At 38.4% G+C, this 22028-nt stretch overlaps 1 pseudogene; it reads right to left on the bottom strand.

Annotated features, from left to right (window-relative positions):
• Positions 1–16555: 16555 nt before the first annotated feature.
• On the bottom strand, positions 16556–19486 carry LOC125812711 (uncharacterized; annotated as a pseudogene).
• Between the last annotated feature and the right edge of the window lie 2542 nt (positions 19487–22028).

Raw genomic sequence — 22028 nt, 5'->3', positions numbered from 1 at the left:
ACTAATATATGGTCTTCTCTCTCATAGTGAAGGTTTAAGAAATATTATGTAGCAGTATTACTTTATAATAGTTTTAAAGTATGGAGGGAGAATATGTTTTTCGAATTGGACACCCTGTAAACAACGTGGCTCCGCCCATGAGTACACCTCCATCACCTAGGAGGTCGACACGTTTATATGCAGAGGAAGAGGTTGGTTGAGACACAGGCTGCTAACATGGTACGACGACGTTGAAGTCTGAGAGAATGGAAAGAGAATGAAATCTGAGATCAGCCCAAGACTAACGCTGAGCAAGTAGATGCAGCACGTTTGGACGCCTATATATCTCACCACGCTCCCCTACTCCTATAAAGGCCGGCGGATGGATGATGATGCATAGCTCGACATAGAGGAGAGAAAGAAGGGAAAGAGAAACATACGGATGATTGATGAAATGTTTCTTTTAGTCTTCTTCAAATACCAATCACACCACTTTTCAACATACAAAAGAATTCAATCCCAATGAACTCTATAGATATCTACATTTTTTGTTCTTTTAGTTTTCACTAGCAATATTCAAGAATAAAAGATTGTTTAGGCAAGAAGTGGTCTGGATAAAATTCTTTGTAGACTGTTGGGCTTAAATGTAGTAGAAATAAAATGCTTGTCTTTTTGAAATGATAAAGTGTTTACAGAGTTTTTAGAATATTTTGTTAAATGCAAAAATGTTGATTTTGGGTAGATAAGAGCTTTCAACAGCTCTGTTAAGCACATCAAGGTCAAGGAGTCACTTTTGCTTAAGAATGAAATTTCTGAAATTTAACTTAGCATACATAAGATTCATATATAGTAGTTAACAACAGGTGTGAATAACTAGCACAAAACAGATATAGTAGACAAGACAAATCTTTTGATAGGCCATCAGGACCCTGCCTTATCAATTCAATGTCCCACATATGTAGAAATCTATAGCGGCCCAATAGCTTTTGGACGAAAACATGTGAAAAGGAATAATCTAGCAATAGAGTGCTTTGCCAACGATTCTCCCTAGAAACTCGATCATCTGAATTCCATTGTCCAAAAATCTTGCAGCTGTATTAGGAATTAGATGTCTATCTGAAGTCAAGGTCTGTGTGAACAGCCCATACCTTACAAAACAGAACCAATTACAAAGTTGTCAAGTCATTTCTGAGAGCAAAAATGAGCAAAGGCAACTCAGTCAGGTGAGAAGGCTACTTTGGCTATTTCTATCAAGATTCCTTGGATAACCAACCGTAGTCCAAGCCACTCTATGGAAGACCAGACTCATTCACTTCACGAAAGAGACCATCTTTCTCCAACACTAAAAGTTCCATCAGATGCCTCTGTAGCCAAGCAGGCCCATGTTTAAGGATCAACAAAATTTTTGTCACCTTGAACTTGTTCGTTCTCCTTTCTCACCAATCCAGCCCTTTCAATCGGAGACAATGATTTCTCTGCCACCATAATTAGTACATGGTCTAAGTTACTGTTTTCACTGCCTGCAGCAAGGTATATAAAATTTCAAAGAGCCCAACCAACTGATTCTTATCTGACATATCCTTTAAAATTTGCTCCTTTGACATCAGTTTGACAAGTCCCTTGGCATTCTAATATCCATGTGCATTAGAAATAACGCAAAGTATGGATGCGGTATCAGTACAGAAATTTTCACAAACTAATTAATGAAATTGCTAAGTGTTAATAATGTAGGCTACCTGAGAAATTTAGAAAGTGAGAGTCAAGGAATAATACATAAAAACTTGTCGAAATTGCAACTTACACACCTAAACTATGAAGTAAGTATATTACCCCCTAAATTTCCTTTTTCTTTTTTTACCTATCTATTAACACCTTGAAGTACCAAGTGGAATCGAGTGGTTTCAAATCGATTTTGTTTGGCGCATGCATGAGAGCAAAGAAAGAAATATACACTCAAATAGTTAGTTGCAATAATTCCCTTTACTATGACAAACGTACCAATAGTATCCTCAAGGAAGCTAGTTAATAACACAGACTTGTGTTTCAAAGGAGGAATCAACACCACTGGTAACTATTGAGCAAACCAAGCTAAGGTATTGTGAGTAGATAAATATAGTATTGCTCAGCAGCACTATGAACTTGATGCAAATCTTTTGTATTATCCGCAACATGAAATGGTAGTAGTGCTGAAGTAATTGCAGTTGCAGTTATCAATAACTAGGAACCTCAAGTTTACAGATGTACAGAATTGTATATTACTATTGTTGGGGCATTTCCAACCCTGCCAAGCGCATTCTAATGACAAGAATATCATGTTTGCAATAAGAAAGATTACAGATATCGAGTATCTGATATTTGTTCTTTCTAGTTCATTGTGATAGGATATAATTCAAGCTTCAATTTTACTTTGAAGTTCATCCAAATGCATATCAAATTTTAAATGGACGATAAAGAACTTAGGAAAATAGTCTTTCCTCTTTTTCCCATTATAAATACATAGGCAAAAATATAGATCTTTTTGATATTTTCTTTCACAAAATAAATTGTAAGCTTTCAATATCTGCTTTGCTTGTTAGTAATGCCCAAACACAACCTGGTCTCTTGAGATATTTTTAGTTAGGACTAGGATCATAAAAGTAGTCTTAAAGATTGAACAATTAAGTTAATTTGAAATATGAAAAAATGTCTCAGTAATTCAATTATTTCGAAATGGAGGGACTAAGTGCTTATTTTGTTTCAGTTTATGTGACACATAAATGAAATTTAGATAGTCCATCATTTTTTTATATACTACCTCCGTCCACTTTTAATTGTCATAGTTTCCTTTTTTAGAGTGAAAAAGGCATAAATTCCCCCCTTGAACTTATCCTGAAAAGTCAGTTTCACTTTAAACTATCATAGTGACCTATTACACACCTATACTATTCAAAAGTGAATTTTCTTACCCCCTAAAACTGACGTGGCAAAAAAATAAAACAAAAATAAAAAATAGGCGCGTCAGTTTGAAATTAAAGTAAAAAAAAAGTTATTAATCCTCTTTTCCACCCCCGACACCTCTTCTTCTTCAAACCCCACCCATTGTCCTCTTCTTGTTCATTCTTTATTTTCATCACACTTTTTTGATTTTTTTATCACAATCTTAAAGCACAATTTTTTTTTTATTCGCAATTAGGTTAATTCTCATATATTTGTTAGTGAATAATTGTATTTTATCTAGAAAATTTTTTATTGATTGTTTCTATCTTTTTCATTTTTTATCACAATCTTAAAGCACAATTTTTTTAAATTCGTAATTAGGTTAATTCCCATAGATCTGTTAGTGAGTAATTGTATTTTATCTAGAAAATTTTTGATTGATTGTTTCTAACTTTTTCATTTTTTTTTTACTTTGTTAAAGAAATTTTGGTTGTTAATCAATTTTTGGTTTTGGTTGTAATAGCAGCTTTATGGGTTTAATGGTGATGGGTGGCGGGTCACAAACATTAAAAGAGATAACTGAAGGTGGTGAAGAAGAAAAAATCGATATTGATAATGGTGGTGGTGATATTTGGTTTTGGGTGACAGAGAAGAAGAAGAACTAAGGGATATAGTGGTGGTGAAGAACAAAATCATTAGTGAAGGTGGGGCCGAATATAATTTTGCGATGACATGAGAATTGAAAATGGGTGGGATTAGTGATGAAGAAGATACAATTATTAGAGAATTAAAACAATTAATTAGTGATTAGTTAGAGTAAAATATAGTTAATAAAAGAAAAGTTAATTAATAAAGAAAAGAAAAGAAAATATTATAATTTATGACATGAGGCTAACGTAGCGCTGATGTGGCAACGAGTGTATTACACCACATAATGTGAGAGTGGTGTTACACGTCTCAAGGTGGTAATAAATTCACTTTTGAGTAGTTAAGGTGTGTAATAGGTCACCATGATAGTTTAAGCGTGTCACTGACTTTTCGGGATAAGTTCAAGGGGGAATCTATGCCTTTTCCCTTTTTAAAGTCCAACTATAAAAACTTTGACTAACATTTTACAGTGTATTTTTTTCATCATATTTATATGCAAAAAATTGCAATTTATAGTACTTTCCGCATAGTTTTTGAATATCTAAATTTTTTGTTTAAAATATCGATATATTTTTATCATATGCAAAAAAATGCAATTTTTTGAACAGCTGTCAAAATTTCCTCTCGAGAATGGTTTCAAAAGAAGAAAGATTGACAACACTCTATTCTTGAAGTCAAAAGGAAAGGAGCTTCTTATAGTGCAAGTTTATGTGGATGATATAATATTCGGAGCTACATCAGCTCCACTTTGTAAACAGTTTGCATTACTGATGGGAAGTGAAATTGAGATGAGTATGATGGGCGAGCTCACCTTCTTCCTATGACTGAAGATCTGACAGCCTCTGTAACACCCGGAAAACTAGTAGGTGAAACTAGAGCTTTACGTGAGATTTTTAGAGGTTGAGGTGTGGGTTAGAATCGTAAAATGGCTTCTCGTACTTAGGATGAAGTGTTTAGGGGTTAAACATCAAGGTACTACTCCCCGAGGACCAACCAAAGGGGTCCTTGAGGAGGACCCCAAAATAGTCCCCAAAACAGTCCAAAAGTGTGAGCTACGGATGGGACCTACGGGGCGTAGGTCTATCCACGCCACGTGGGAAAGGCTCGTGGGTCAAGATCCCAAGTGGACTATTGTAGACCATGACCTACAGACCTGCAGGACGGCTAGTAGACCCACCTATGGCTCATAGGTCCTACGTTGTGGGTCATGCTCGCAGGTCTGTCCAAGTTCGGCCAAAGTGAGGGTAATTAGGTAAATTCCTATGTTAGTTAGTTAAGTGTGAAGTCATTTTATATTGTTTATTTAGATCTATATAAGACTTTTAAGCCTTTAACCACCTCATATACTTCATAAATCCCAAACCCAAAATCATAACCAACTTAACCCTCTCCAAAAATCTTTTCTCTAAAACTCCATAGATGAAGAAGAAGAAGATTAAGTAAGGTCTTGAAGAAGTAGTCTTTTTCACATGATTTTGTTGGATTTATTCACCTAAGGTATGGTAGTCTTGATTCATGGATAGCTTTCTTCCATGGAGTCCTCAAACTCTCAATTTCAAAGTAGGATATTCTCCAAAACCTAGGGTTTTCACTCCAAGTCATATATTCTTTCTAAAAACATTTTCAATGATTTAATTATCTTATATTATGATTGAATTTCTGTTTTATGGTGGTTTTATGATAAAATCTCCTATGAATCCATGAATTCCTCATAACCCTAATTTATGTCTTTGTAATGTGGGTGAATTGTAGTACGGTGAATACTATGAAATTGTACTTGTAGTAGATTAGTTATTTGAATCATGTTATTACCCATGCCTAATTGTAGTAATTCTAGGTGTGTTGGTGAATTATGATTCATGGTCCTTGAAGGGAAAATTATTAGGTTTTGTATAATCATGATGTTTGTGTACATGCTTTGTGAATACTTTGAAAGTAATGTGATCATGACTATAATGTAATTGTGGTGTTGCTGAAATGCTATTCTCAATTATACACTTGTGAATGATGATGACATGTTGTGAAGGGTTTTCTCAATGTATAATATACCTTGAATTGGTAGGCTTAGGGCATCTTCTTCATGTGTAATTGTAAGTGATCTTGATTGATGTACCTTGAATTGTTAGGTTTAGGGCATCCTCTTCTTGTGTAACTAAAAGTATCTTGACATAGTGAACCTTGAATTGATAGGCCAATTGCATTCCTTTCACAAATGACTAATGAAGTATTTTAAGGCTTTGTCTTGAATCGGTAGGCCTAAGACATTCCTTTCATGAGTGATTAATGATCAACCTTGAATCGATAGGCCAATGGTACCCCTTTCATGAGGAGTCAATGAACAAATCTAATGATGAACCTTGAATCGATAGGCCTAAGGCATTCCTTTCATGAGTGACTAATAATGAACCTTGAATCGATAGGCCAATGGTACCCCTTTCATTAGGATTCAATGAGCTATCCTAATAATGTACCTTGAATCGATAGGCTAATGGAATTCCTTTCATGGGTAATAATGTTAAAAGAGAATTTACTACTCTATGGGAATTTAATGCTTAGCACCGAGAGAATATTGTGGGGTGGAAGCTCTCCCTATGTTAGGCAGTGCTTCTTATAACAACCTTCTTATCCCATAACTATGTGCCCACATAGGTTATTAGCTAATGGATCCACCTAAGCTAAAATATTACCGGTTCTGCCTTAGGCAAGTAGACCAACTATTTTCAGTGTGAGACATGACGCCGGATTCCATGCTTTGCTCACATGGTCTATGTCGGTTAGGGATTATTCCCATCATGTGAGTTATGTACTATGGTTACTCAAGACGTTCTATGAAGTGTGGGTGGGGGTATGGGACTTCATCCAGGCATTGCACGAGTAGTCTTTGAGAGTGACTATGGTGTGTTCCTCAAATGTCATAATGTATAATCAAATGAATATACTTATAATGATGCTATTGAGAATATTGGCATAAAGGCTAAATCTAATGAGGAATGCTTAACTTGGATTGTTGCTATGAGTTGTTTTCCTTGACATGACTTATTAAATGTGAATGTTCCTTGTTTGTGAGTATTAACTAAGGACGGGATCAAGGAATGGTAAACATGACTATGGTGGCCTAAAAGGGTACTTAGTATGAGTGGTATTATGAGAAGGCATTCATACATTGCACAAGTATAACTTAGGGTTACCTAAGAGATGATTCTATTATGTTTTAATAATTTATATGACGAACATGCTTGTGACTTATGCTTTTATACTAAAGTTCATGATGTTACTCAAACTTGGCATATAGCATGGTTTTCAACTAAAATGTCATTTTTAGCATGATTTGGTGCATGGCTATCATACTTAGTGCATTTTTGTACTAACCCATATTTCTTCTACATTTTTCACAAAGTGTAGGTTTCGGTTTGTAAGGTGATCTTCTTTTGGATTCAAGCATGGATCGACTATTCTCCTAGCTTGTGGTGAGTACTCAAGATTCGAGGATTTATGAGTCATTAGTAGTTTCTTTTCTTGTCATTTTATGTTCCGGACTATATTTAAGGGTTGTGTCCCTATTGTTGATTCAAATATTGTATTAGATGGCTAATTGAGACAAGTTAGACTTCCACTGGCTTTTATAAAAGACTTTCATTGTCTGGATAAATGTTTTTAAATTCCGCACCATTTTTTAATATATTATGTTATGATATGCTATGAGGCTTGTATGAGACTATTCGGAGTCTTGTATGTCGTATCACATCTAGGGGTTACTCCTGGGTCGTGACAAACATGGTATCAGAGCACAAAATTTTGGGATGGTTTTAGGATGATATCTCATAAGCCACGCTAGTAGAGTCTTGTTCATGAGTGTGAAGCGCGCCACATTTATGAATGAGAGACTATAAGATGTTAGGAAAATACACTTCTTTCATTACTCTTTAGTCGTGTGATAGAGTTTAACTCTATAAGGTCCTTCTTGTAATCCTTACTCGGTGGTCTAGGACATGACTACTCAAAGAGCTTTCACTGGTGGATGTAAAGGAGACAAGGTTGATCAAGGAACTCCTCCTCCGGCTCCTCACGTTTCGGTTGGCTTAATGACTAATGAGAAGATCAGATATGGCTTTCAATTATTGACTTAAGACGGAATAGAAACTCCGAAATTTTATGGGTCAAAGATGGAGCAAGATCCTCATAAGTGTATAAATGAGGTCTCTAAGGTGTTGAACTTTGTGGGGCTGACTCCGGTAGATAAGGCGGAATTGGCCGCTTACCAATTGAAGGATGTTTCTCACATGTGGTTTAGACAATGGAAAGAAGCAAGGTCAGTAGAAACGAGCCCCATGGAATGGGAAAGATTTAAGAAAGGGTTTCTTGATAGGTTTTGTCCTTTAAAGAGGAGAGAAGCTAAGATACTTGCATTTACTAACCTTCGGCAAGGTAGGATGAGTGTTCAGGAATATGCTCGGATGTTCACTAGGTTGTCAAGATATGTTCCACCTATATTGGACGACTCTAGGTCGATAATGAGTAAGTTTCTATCGGGGTGTCCGACTTGATAGCAAAAGAATGTAGTATGCTTATGCTTGAGAATGGTATGAATATTAATCGTCGTGTGATTCGTGCTCAAAGGATTGAAAAAGAGAATATTGAAGAATGGTTGAGGGAGAAAAAGAGGTTTAGGATTGATGAGAGTAATTCTTCTCTTGAAAGGTCTTTGGGACAAGGTCCTCCTAGGTTTTCCTCAAAATTGATTGAAGAGAGGGTGTCTAACCCTAAGTCTCAAGGCAAGAAAAGAAGACCCATATTTCCTACTTGTGCTAGATGTGATAAAAGACATAAGGGTGAATGTTTGGCCGGTATGGAGGGTTGTCATGGTTGTGGTAAGAGTGGCCACAAAATGAGAGATTGCCCGGTACTTATTGCTAGGGGAAGAGAGACGAGGAAAATTAGGTCCTATGCTCTCCAAACTAGAGATGAATAAAGGAATTCGCCGAATGTTACCCCCCGGTATGTGTTTTATTCTTATTTAGATTCTGGTGTTGCTTGTGTATTGTGGCTTGATAGATTTAATATGTTGGACCTTAATGTTAGCCTTAGTAGGGGTTTACTCCTAAGGGGGAGATTGTATGCTTAGAAAGCAAGATTTTGAGAATTCTGATATCTAATGTTTGCGTAATCAAGACACAACTTCTAATGCAAGTGTCTACGATCGTACAATAGTAAAGTTACCCAACCAAAGGTTGGGGTCTAGTCCCAAGGGAGTGGTTTTCAGAATTAATAGAAAAATAAAAGTTAGTCTTAACTAGTCATAGCTAAAAACATTATCGAATAAGAACATGTTAAATCTAAGAGGTGACACAAGAGTGTCAATTAACAATAGGGGTTTGTCACAAGTAAACAAAAATCAGTGAAAATATAAGGAGTACTAATCAAGGAGAGGGGGTTCTTGGGATGTGATAGGATTACGGGATAAACTAAACTATTGGGTACATGTTTTTGATAATAAATCCGTTGAATATTTGTGACTAGGATAGACTATAGTGGAGGTAAATTCTCTCTCTCGCAACTTACCCCGAATCAACTGGGTTTCTCTTGAACACCAAGTTGCCATATGAAGAACAACCTTCGCCTTAACTCACTCACTCTCTTGAGCTGAGTGTGTGGGAGAAGGACTAGGGTTCACTCTCTTGAGTTGAACCTCATGTCGACCCAATCCCACCGGCCATCAATTTAGTAGTCTTAGTTTTACGACCTCTCTCTCGAGCAAGCTGAAAATACAAAGATGAAATCGTATTTGCAACTACAATTTCATTAATTTCCACCACAACTACTAAAAGAAATCACATCTATGCAACAAATAAATCATCAACAAGCAAGACCCAACAGATAATCTAACCCATATTCACAAAATCACACCCCAAGAATTGGGTTTTAGCTAGACATGTAAAAGAGATAGAAATTTATACCAATATGAATTTTCATTCAAATAGGTATGAAGATTTAAGTCTCAAAACCACCAAAGAGTGAAGAATCCATGAGACTCAAGTCCAAAATCTTGAAGTTGAAACACTTCGAATCTTCAAGTTCTTCCAAACCCTCTCCAAACTTAGAACTCAAAATTCTATGTTAAAAATTCTATATTTAAAATCTGATATTAAGCTACAACTCTCAACGAGTATTTATAGTTTTCAAAAATCTGTGCTATAGCGGATCATTCAGCGTCGTTAATTAAGATCGCCGATCAACTCGGCGATCCACCCTTTGGTAGGTTTCATTGTCGTCTTGCTCTATCCTTCAGCATCGTCGTGTTTTGGATCATTGGGAGATATAGTACTGCTTCATGGAACTGCTCGACGACACACAAACTGCTCCTTTCACCGCTGATTTGATCCTTTCTTTCAAGGCTCAGCACACTCGAACAGAAGGCGAGGATAAGACCTTTTGGCAACTCGCCGAACGGGTTCGACAATTCTCAGATCTTCATTTATTCGTTCTTTCCGCTGCCTTTGTTCCTTTTTCTAAGTAGTGTACATGCTTTCCCTCCAACTCCAAATACCTTAAACTTATGGGTTTTCCTCAAATTTGAGACAAAATATGCATTTGATGACACTAATTTTATCGAAATACAGCCCTAAATGAGTCAAATTTGTGGACTCATCAACACCCCTAACTTAAACTTTTGTTGTCCTCAAGCAAACTCAAGTTCGGCTATTCAAAAAGGGTGTCTCAAACAGTGCTATACAAGAATCAATCATAAATGTACACAACAAGAATTAACTTACTCATGCAAGGATCAAATGTGCACTCAAAGTTTCAAGTTGTGACATACCATTATCAAAAAAAATTGAGCTCACAATACTTGCTTCAAAGGCAAGTTCAAGCTCAACTATTGTGTTCAAATGCCCTCACACAAAGAATGATTCCATATTCACACAATGGTTCACAGTTTAAAGCTTCGAAATCAGATGCAACGCTCACACTCCCAAAGAAGAACACAATGCATAATTTCATCCATAGGTTTACCCGTATTTTCCAATCAACACTTGCTTCAGCTCACTCAAGATTAAAAAAAGGTCTTTTCAAGGCTTTTAATGGGGCTGAGTGCAAAGATAGGGTCATTTAGGCTCAGTGACTTTCATCCTCATGAAATGTGGTACTCACAACACTTCCTTTCCTCTTCCTTCATCACTTTCTTTAGGGCTCATATGTCATTTTATTATTCACATTCCATGTATTTTTTGGAAACCCCATTTCTTTCGTACTTTATTTCACAACTTTCTTTTTCATTCTTTTTCTTTTTCTCTCTTCTTTTTTTTTATATGGAGGGGTTCCATTTTTCTCAACACCATGGGTTAAAGGAGACTTCCCTTGCACTTCTTGACCTTCCCTTTTCTTTTCACCACACCCCCAACTTAGGCTTTTGGCCAAAGTTGGCTATTCAATCAACCACAAATCAAGAGGATTATAGGTAGTGAATTAAGAGAGGTCTAGTTTTCATCAAGTTTCTTCCAAAGAAAGGTAAGGCTCAAAGGGTGTTCAAAACCGGTTCACAGACTCACAAGGTAGGCCACAAAAGAGATATTTATCAAACTGGCTCACACTCTTAGAAGTTGCCTAAGATCATGTCAAGAGATAGCATCACTTAGTTGACCAGATCAACGTGGCAAATTGTATGATCCATCATGCATAGTTCACATGTAAGCTCATCACACTAGGCATTGACAATATAAGTCAAACAAGACTCCACACTTTCGGTAGTGTGCAATGATCATCACAAGAGACTCGATTTGATCATTGGCTAGTCACAACGAGATGCAAAGAGTTCATATATTGTCTATGCAACTTCATTTGGCCTCATTTTAGTCGCACATTCATGTTTGTTCGATTATAAGAACTATCCAAGTCATCGGTATTGATCGGAACCGATACTCAAATTTGCGAAGGAACAACCACATTCAACACAGAAGGGTGGTAGAAATTTTTCGGAAGGGTCAAAATTATTTTGCATTTTTAAACACGGAGCCACAAGTTCAAACCTTCCATGAAACCAGTATTTAACACAATTATAGCTTACAACCCAAATACATAAACGAAACACAATTCAAGAATAGTACACAAAGGTGGGCCTCACCCCACCACAAATAAAAGCAATTTGTCCTCAAATGCAATTAACATAATATCCAAAATTTAGAATAAAGAAAGACAGAGAGGGAGGTAGAGAAAAATTATGTCTACACAATCGCTCCATCTGTCTGGGCACAAGTGCCCGTTGTGTTAGCCTAGGATTGAATAATAGTCCCCAGAGCTACTTCAGAAGGTTCAAAGGCAACTGGCCTACTGAAATTGTCCAGGTCATGAGCCACCAAGAAGGAATGTATAGATGTGCAGAACCCATGAGTCCACGAAGGGACAGTGGGATCTTGGGGGATAGATCCCTTGCTGAAACTAGGCTTTTTTCCCTCACTTCCCGTCTTGGGAGGATCCGCTTCACTTGTACCTTTCCTGAAATTTTTCGCTCTTATCTGTAGTGGTGGCCTATTTCTTCCACCTACTTTTGGTCTAGCTATATCTCCAAAACTTCGGGAAAGAGGTAGAAAATATCTCAACAAAAACATAAAAGTCCAGCTGCAGAAAAACTCTGCCAAACCAGAACTAGGGCGTTTAGCTACTCATGCTATTAGAAAATAAGAAAATACAATAGTTCATGCAATTTCAAGAAAATAGAAGAGTTAAAGGATTAAAACCTATTACAAACTTGAATTCTTGCTCTTGCACACTAAATCAAACGTCCAACCCCAATAATGGAGCCCTAAGGATCTATTTATAATAGTAGGAAAAGTTGGGAACAAATCCTACCCAAATTAGGAATCCTAGTTAATGTTAAAAACTTGGAAAAGTCGGCAAAAGAGGGGGGTGTCACACCTCCATCGCGCCTGGCAATGCGCTCAGACCTTTGCATTGTGGCACATCGTGTCTTGCAGAGCACCTGAAAATTGGCGCAGACCTTAGTTGCTGGCGCGAGGCACCTCTCAGCGCGCCTCTTGTGTGCCCTCAGAACTTCTGGGGCTGGCGCGTCGCGCCAAGCAGTACTCCGCAGAAGTCTTGTAGAACTTTGACAACTTAGGCATATAAATATGCCTACCATCACCACCCCACACTTAGACTTTTGTTTGTCCTCAATCAATCTCTAGACTATCAACTCTTTTTTTTTCAACCCTTGGACTTATCAACCCACTTAAAATCAACCAAACATTTTTAATCATGATCTTGTAGTTCACATTGTATGCAACATTTCACGCATTTACATCAAGTTACCACACATGCTCGAAGAATGACTTTTTTATTATTTTTTCGGGCTAATGCAAACTCATAAAAACACATCAATTTGATAATCTCACACATGCCATGAATGCCCTCACTTGTTCTTGTTTAGTAAAGCCTTTCACTCAAGCAAATATCAACAAGGCCTATTTTTTAAACAATCAACTCACCCTCACAAAGGAGGTTCTTACTTTTCTCAACATACCATAAGCTTGCCAATAGTTTATTATTACTTTCGCACATATTTCTCAAGGAATCAAGAGGACTTTCATTTGGTTGTAATGTCAGCTTAAGGTAAGGGAGGGAATATTTAGGAATCATTTTAGTGACTACACCTCCCTAATGAACATTTCATTATTTTGCCAACATTCTCCTTTATAGCTTTTCTTTCCTCCTAGTACACACTTCATGACCATTTACCTCTTTTGTTGCTCCATATTTCCCCTTTATTTCTTTTTCATCATTTTTTTTCATGCCTTTGCACTAGCCATCCAAACTCTAGATTTTAACATCCGAGTAAGATACACATTATCCTTGATAGTATCGGGGCCAATGTTTCAAGCATAGTTCTAAATTATCCACCCTCAATTTTAGTCGAGGTGCACATTGTCACTAAGGATTAGAGACAAAATAGAATTTTCTTTTCCACACAATGTAGCATTTCACCCTTAGCTATATCAACCAACAATTTTCAACCCGTATTCTTTAACATAGTGCATTAAGGATTTTCATAGGATCAAAAGGCTTGGTATCAACAAACGTGTTTGGGCTTATCATGTGGTTTATCAATAAACAAGGCTAAAGGCTCAATGGGGATTCACTAGGGATAATTTCAATGGTAGGCATACATGTAGAGTTAAGAATTGGCGATTTGAAAGAAACGACTCAATCACATTCCCTAAGTCATATAAGATACTAATTCAACACACAAAAGGCAAGTTCAAGCTATCAAGTTAAGCAAAAATGAATCAATTCTCACCACTCATGGCATCATGACTCATATAAGGATATATCAACTAACATGCTCCTACAACTTGCATTACAGTATCATTACACAATTAGGCCCATTTATTTTTAATTTTGAATCAAAACTAAGAACACATGCTTGTTACAAGTTTAACGCTCTATTTCACTCTTCTAGTTGTGACTACCCATGACATTTGGCTAACTTTTTCAGACATAGTTTCAAAAGGCCAATGTTGGTTTCTCAATCCTACTCTTCTATGTGACTAATTTTCCCTTAAGACGGTCGTCATCCATCTATCATTAGAAACTGTCACTCCTATGACGACTCAATAAAGCAAGAAACTAGTCCTAGTCGGTTCAAAGGGACAATCCTCAGTAAAAGTACCGAAAACAAACGTTGAGGAACCCAAAATAAAAAAAATAAAAAGTTTAACAAAACACTAAAACTAGACTCGATAAAGCAATAAACAACTATATACAACAGAGATATATTACCCCACCCCACACTTTAAAAATAAGCATTGTCCTCAATGCACAATTTAAGCAAAATATAGAGTTAGGAATACTCTATCGGGCCTCTAGGCCTCGTCGTCACCATGATCAAACACCATCAAGGCATTCACCTCCTCATCCACAACATCATCCTCCTCATCATTCATAGCCTCGTCAGCAGTAGCCACATCATCATCCAAAGGCTCTAAGAATGCAGGACCAGACCTGCACATAAAGGTTGCACTCTCGTTCTATGGATAACGATCCTCCAAGGTCTCCATCTCCTTGTTAGTTACCGGACGCCCACCGATCCGCAATTGCAACTCAGCCATCCCAAATATCCTAGCCATGAAACTATCGTCACAGGGTTGCCTCTCCTAGGCAGACAGAACCGGTCCATGTGATGTGTCAAGTGCCTTAGTCCTCGTCACATCAACTAGCTCACCCGTCAAATCCGGGTGAAAAGCAATGGTTAGATCACATGCCTCCTCCTCTATTCCTTGGCCCGAAGATAATGGGTAATCAACCCCCCATAGGAAAACCGCCACCACATATTATTCCTGAATTTCATCATGTGCTGCCTCAGGATTGCCCCGAAATGGGCATTCCCTTCATCAGCATGAACACTAGCACTACTCTATCCCTCGTTACCTCAGATAAATGTTTTAGAGGAAGCAACATACTACAAACAATCTTCAACCATACCCTAGCAACAAAATTGAAATTCGTAAAATGGAGGGTGTTATGCCTCCCGGTGTCCTTGCTACACCCCCACCTAGCCGTGGACTCAACCCCACACAATGTATGCCTAATATCTCTATACGGAGGGGTCTCTTTCAGTCTATTAAACTCATCGGTGTCACAGTTGGGAGTGCCTAACCACTCATTAAAAACTCAGGCCAAATATCTCATATCCTTGCCTCGAATTGGCACATGTTTAATTTGTGTTTATGTGAGCCAATTATCATAAAACTCACGTACCAATGTCAGATTACAATCACCCAGATGATCAAAATAAATTTTAGCCCCAACTCCACAACAGTCCTATATATAGCCGAAAGTTGAGTTTGCAACCTTACCTCGTCGACATACTCATTTCCCATGTATTTAGGCTCTCGCTGGTAGTCAAACCACAACAACCCATACGCTTTCACCGCCTTTTTCCTGAACTTTTGGGCTGGTTCCCTATTACCAGACCCGGATGCTTCACCCTTTCGACTCCGCTTAGACCCCGCCACATTCTTCGCCTTAGGTGCCATTAGAACCTGTTAAGAGGAGAAAACTAGAAAAAAGGAAGAAAGAAATAAGAAAAAAATTAGAAAAATTTATGGGGGGGGTCAGTTTTGGGCAGTGAGAGGTGAGGGAAGAAGAGTTGAAAATTTGGTTTGAAAAAGAGAGGGAAGAAATTTGGAGAGGTGGAAGTACTTATAATGGAGTTGTGGGAGAAGGAAAAGTTGAAGAAAAGGGGGAACTGTGCAGGAAAAGAGGAAGTGGAGGTGGGTTAATGGAGGAATTTGGAGAGGGAAGAAGAAAAAGAGAAAATAGTGGGAGAAACTTTGGGGTTGGGGTCGGTGGAACTAGGGGAAGAATATGGGATTTGGGGGGTTTTATTTGTAGTGGGTCGGGCGAAATCCGGGTAAAAACCCGAATTAAAAAAAATTAGGGAGTGGCGCGTTGAGGGCGTGAGGCGCCAGTGGCGTGCCCCAACTTCGGCGCAGAACTTTCATGCCAGGCGCGGTGCGCCTACCAGTGCGCCTGGCTTTAGGTATTTTTTGTTTTAATTTTTTACTATTACAAGCTAAGTTACAAATAATAATTAAAAATCCTATCTAACTAAAACTAACCTATATTCTACAAATTGAAACTAAGCTACTAAATTTTTTTTTCAAGAATTCAAAGACGATAAATCTATCTATTACATATTGTTCATGGGTTGCCTCCCATGTAGCACTTGATTTAACGTCGCGGCATGCGGCAGCTTGGATCATTCATCATTTAGCTCAAGAGCTTCCCGATCAGGATCTGAATCTTCACCGAAATAGTGTTTCACTCTTTGCCCATTGACCAAGAACATAAGGTCAGTCTTACCTTTAAGTTCAACAACCCCATGTTGTGTCATTCTGACCACTTCTAAAGGACCACTCCACTTCAGCCTTAGTTTTCCGGGGAATAACCTTAGTTTAGAGTTAAAGAGTAGTACCTTATCTCTCGGCTTGAAGGTACGAGCTACTATGTGCTTGTCATGTCACCTCTTTGTCTTTTCTTTGTATAGCTTGACATTCTCATACACGTGGAGCCTAAACTCCTCAAGTTCATGCAGCTGATTCACTCTCTTTTTACCAGCTAGCTCGGGGTGTAAGTTTAACTTCTTGATAGTCCAGTATGCTTGATGTTCTAATTCTGTCGGAAGGTGACATGTTTTCCCAAATACTATGGGATAGGGAGAAGTCCCTATTGGTGTATTATATGTAGTCCTATATGCCCACAACACATCATCTAATTTCTCAGATGAATCTTTCTTTTGCTCATTCACCGTTTTCTGCAAAATTTGCTTCACCTCTGTATTTGAAACCTCCACTTGGCCACTCATTTGAGGATGGTAAGTTGTAGCAACCTTATAACGAATACCATACTTAGAAAGAAGATTCTTAACAAGATGGTTAATTAAATGCTTACCTCCATCACTTATAATTGCCCTTGGAGCGCCAAAGCGAGTGAAGATGTGCTTCTTTATGAACTTTATCACCACCCTTGAATCATTGGAAGGAAGAGCGACCGCCTCAACCCATTTCCTAATATAACCCACCACCACAAGAATGTATTGGTTTCCACTAGATGGTGGGAATGGACCCATGAAGTCAATACCCCACACATCAAAGATTTCCACCTCCAAAATGTTACTTAGCAGCATCTCATGTCTTCTTGAAATAGTACCCAACCTTTGGCATTTATCACAACCCTTCACAAAAGCAATATTAAATAACGAGGGCCAAAATAAACTAGATTGTAGTACCTTATGAGCAGTGCGCTCTCCTCCATGGTGACCACCATATGGGCTAGCATGACAACTTTTGAGCACTTTGTGAACCTCAGATTCCGGAATGGACCTTCTTACTACCAGGTCTACACCTTGCTTGAACAAGAATGGTTCATCCTAAATATAGAACTTGGCATCATAATTGAGATTTTTCTTTTGTTGGGTGGTTGCACCCGAAGGATAATCACCACTTACTATCAAATTCACAATGTTTGCATACCATGGCACTTGAGAGATATCCAATGCCATCAATTGTTCATCCGAAAACTCTTCCCGGATTTGCTTTCCTTCATTCACATGTGAAAAATCCTCCAACCTAGATAAGTGATCAACTATTTGATTCTCAGTACCTTTCCTATCTTTGATCTTAAGGTCAAATTATTGGAGAAGCAATATCCATCGAATCTGTCTTGGTTTAGCATCCTTCTTGTTGAATAAGTACCTAATAGCTGCATGGTCAGTAAAAACAATCACTTTAGTACCTACCAAATATGATCTGAACTTGTCGAAGGTGAACACTAGAACGAACATCTCCTTCTCAGTCACTATGTAATTAGCTTGTGTAGAGTCAAGGGTCTTGCTTGCATAATAGATCGAGTGGAACACTTTATTCTTTCTATGTCCCAACACTGCACCAACTGCTATGTCGCTGGCATCACACATGAGTTCAAATGGTAATCCGCAATCAGGAGCAATTAAGATGGAAGCCTCAATTAAGATCCTCTTCAACATCTCAAAAGCTTTCAAACACGTCTCATCAAAGTCAAACTTCACCTCCTTCTCCAACAGATTGCACATAGGTTTGGCAATCTTGGAAAAATCCTTGATGAATCGCCTGTAAAAACCTGTATGACCAAGAAAACTACGTACACCTTTTACAGAAATGGGAGGGGGTAATTTCTCAATAACTTCTACCTTTGCCTTATCAACTTCCAAACCAGATTTAGACACCTTGTGTCCCAACACTATCCCCTCTCTTACCAAAAAATGACACTTTTCCCAGTTTAGAACTAAGTTAGTGTCTTCACATCTAGCAAGTACTTTATCTAGATTTTGGAGACATACCTCAAAAAACTTCCCAAAGACGAAAAAATCATCCATGAACACCTCAACAAAGTCTTCCACCATATCATGAAAAATGGCCATCATACACCTTTGAAAAGTCGCTGGTGCATTGCAAAGTCCGAATGGCATGCGCTTGAAAGCATATGTGCCATAAGGACAAGTGAATGTGGTCTTTTCCTGATCCTCGGGTGCAATCAAGATCTGGTTGTAACCGGAATATCAATCTAAGAAACAATAGTACTCTTGCCCTGCTAGTCGGTCAAGCATTTGATCAATGAAGGGAACGGGGTAGTTTTCTTTCCGGGTAGCATCATTTAGTTTCCAGTAATCCATGCAAATTCTCCACCCGGTCACTGTTCTAGTAGGAATCAACTCATTCTTTTCGTTCCTTACTACTGTCATACCTCCCTTCTTGGGAATACATTGTACCGGACTTACCCACTTACTATCAGAGATTGGGTACACAATTCCAGCATCTAGCCACTTTATGACTTCCTTTCTTACCACATCTTTCATCACAAGATTCAGTTGACGTTGATGTTGTGCTTTGGGTTTGTGATCCTCTTCCATGTAACTTCTGTGCATGCATAATGCCAGACTAATCCCATGAATATCAATCATCTGCCATCCAATTGCTTTCCTCCTCCATTTTAAAATCCTCAATGTCGCATCAACTTGTAAGTCAGACAATTCTGCAGAAAGTATAACAGGCAAAGTTTCATTAGTACCCAAATAAGCATACCTTAGGTGAGCCAGTAGAGTTTTTAGTTCCAACGTAGGGGTTTCTTCTATTGATGGCTTAGGTGGGGGGCCCAACTCGCGATCTAGTGACTCCACTTGAGTCCTACGAGTGTCTACTAGTGCTAGATTTAAGCATAATTCAATCTCTTGAGCTTCAGTGTCTCCCTCTATCTCATGACCCACTAACACTCTTTCTAAAGGATCTTCGGGCACAACTACTTGTGATTCTACTATGCGATCAACCACAGTAATAGCAGACAACTCTTCATAAATAGAAGGTAATTTTAAAGCGCGGTAAACATCAAACACTTCAACCTTATCATGTGCCCTCATAGTTAGTTGACCAGCTACTACATCAATCAATGCCCTACCCGTGGCCAAGAAAGGTCATCCCAACATGAATGGAACTTCAGAATCGGGTTCAAAGTCTTAGACCACAAAATCTATTAGAAAAATCAATGAACCTACTTGTATTAACACATCTTCTACCACCCACTCTGGCCTAGCAATGGATATATCTGCAAGTTGGAGAATAACAGTGGTTCGTTTTGGACTACCCAACCCAATTTTTTGATACAAAGATAAGGGCATCAAATTTATACTTGCCCCAAATCATACAACCCCCGGGCATGAATACTTTGCCCAATTGTAATCTGCACAGTAAAACTACCTGGATCTTTTAACTTTTTGGGCAGTCTGTTTTGGATCCTTGAGCTACACTCCTCAGTAAGTGCTACAGTTTCATATTTTGTGACCCTCATCTTGCTAGCCACAATGTCCTTCACGTATTTAGCATACATCGAGATACCCTGCAAAATGTCAACCAAATGTAGATTAATGTGAACTTGTTTAAGGAGAGAGAGAAACTTACCGAAGCATTCATCTTCATTGTGCTTTTTCAGCCTTTGTGGAAATGGAGGTGGTAATTTATTTTGAGGAACGGCTACCTCAACATTGGAACTTTTTACTACCTCTTCCACCTTCTTTTCTTTGTTACTTACCTCTGTGTCTCTCTTCTTTGGAGCTAGTTCCTCTAGTTGCAACCCACTTCTAGTACTTACCACATGCAATTGTTTTGGGTTGGGCTCAGTATCACCGGGCAGCCCACCTTGGGGATGCAAGTTCAAAAAATTAGCCACTTGCGCAACTTGCTTCTCTAAACTCATTTGGGACATCTGGATGTTTCTAATGTTCTCATCCTGCTTATCTATTCTAGCATTTAATTTGGTTCTTATTTCAGTCATGAGCTTTTGGAGTAGCTCTTCATTGGTCATCCCCCCCTTTGGTGCACTAGGATTTGAGCCTTGGTTAGGATTGTAGTATTGTTGCCCAGCCCCTTGAGAACGGTATTGGTTAACCCCTTGCGCCTAATTTTTCTTTTGGTTGCCACCCCATGAGAAGTTATGATGGTTCTTCCAACTAGGGTTGTAAGTATTACCATAATTTTATTGCACTCCACCCATTTGCCATTAACCACATAGTTTACGGAATCCGGGTTTGCCTCACATTGCTCGGTTACATGAGTTCCACTACCACATACCTCACACCAATTTGCTGCACATTGTACCACATTTAACAGTGCCTGATTTAGAGCCATTTGTTTAAAATGTAAGGTCATTTTATGTTGCATTACATCTAATTTGGCATTTATGGCAGTAGCTTAGTCTACATCTAAGATCCCTGCAGCCTTTTGGGTTAGGTATCTAGACATTTCCCCCCTCATACCCTTGGTTCCCTTCAGAATGTTTATCGAGTAAGGTGAAGAACTCTTCACTTGTTATGGATTAGGGTTGTCCACCTGTTGCACTATTAAGAAGAGCACGAGCATTATAGTCTAAGCCCTCAAAGAAAGTGTGAGCAAGTACCTCATTGGTTTGCATATGGTATGGGCAAGCATTCAACATTTGTTTGAAACATGCCTATGGTTGGTAATGTCATCCCCTTTCTTTTGAACAAAGTTTATTATCTCACCTCTTAGTTTAGCGGTTTTCTTCGATGGGAAAAATTGACTCAGTAACTTCTTTGCTAGATTATCCCAAGTAGTGATGGAGTTTGGTGGCTTAGAATCTAACCAACGCCTTGCAGCTCCTGACAATGAGTACGGGAACAAAGTCAGCCTCACATAGTCCGATGATACTCCAATTGGGATGTATGTATTGGTAATATCTATGAAGGTCCTAAGATGGATTTGAGGATCCTCATGGAGGAGACCAGTGAATTGCCCATTAGAATGGAGGATATGTACCATGCTCTGCTTTAGTTCAAATATATCCCCCGGCGGAGGTTTCCTACTGCTAGATGCCAAATTGGCTGTGAGTGGGACTGCCACATCATGGACTGGTCTTGCGGGTACGACAGGCGGTACACCTTGGTTATTCGGGTTCCTTTGGTTATTCACATTTTTGGGGTTATTCAAGTTGTCTTGATTATCATCATCAATGTTTCCCGGAAGACCAAACCCCAATTCTCCATGTCGTCCTTGATTCGCCATTTTCTTGCGCTGGCGTACAACTCTTTTAGGTTCGTTGTAAGGTTCGACAACATCTCTTTTCCGAGCCAGACCTGAAAATCAAGTGCCTGTAGTAGCAAGCTAAGATCAAGTAATTAATACCAGAATATTTTAATTGTAGACTTAAGAAGATTGAATATAAATCAATTTCGAAATCCCCGGCAGTTGCGCCAAAAACTTATTGCTCCACAATATACACGCAACTGTCCGTGGTCGCGCAAGTAATACAGATTCTTAAAGAAACGAGTTATCGTTCCCAAGGGACTTATGATCAACTTATATTCACTTAATTCTACAACTAAAAGTAAAAAGTAACATTTTCAAGAGTTCATGAATTATTGTTTATCTACTAATAATTATGCACTA

Source organism: Solanum verrucosum, unplaced genomic scaffold (genome assembly GCF_900185275.1).
Source record: "Solanum verrucosum unplaced genomic scaffold, falcon-dt-bn FXZP01000191.1, whole genome shotgun sequence".
NCBI classification, from domain to species: Eukaryota; Viridiplantae; Streptophyta; class Magnoliopsida; order Solanales; family Solanaceae; genus Solanum; species Solanum verrucosum.
This window is presented reverse-complemented; position numbering and strand designations above follow the sequence as displayed.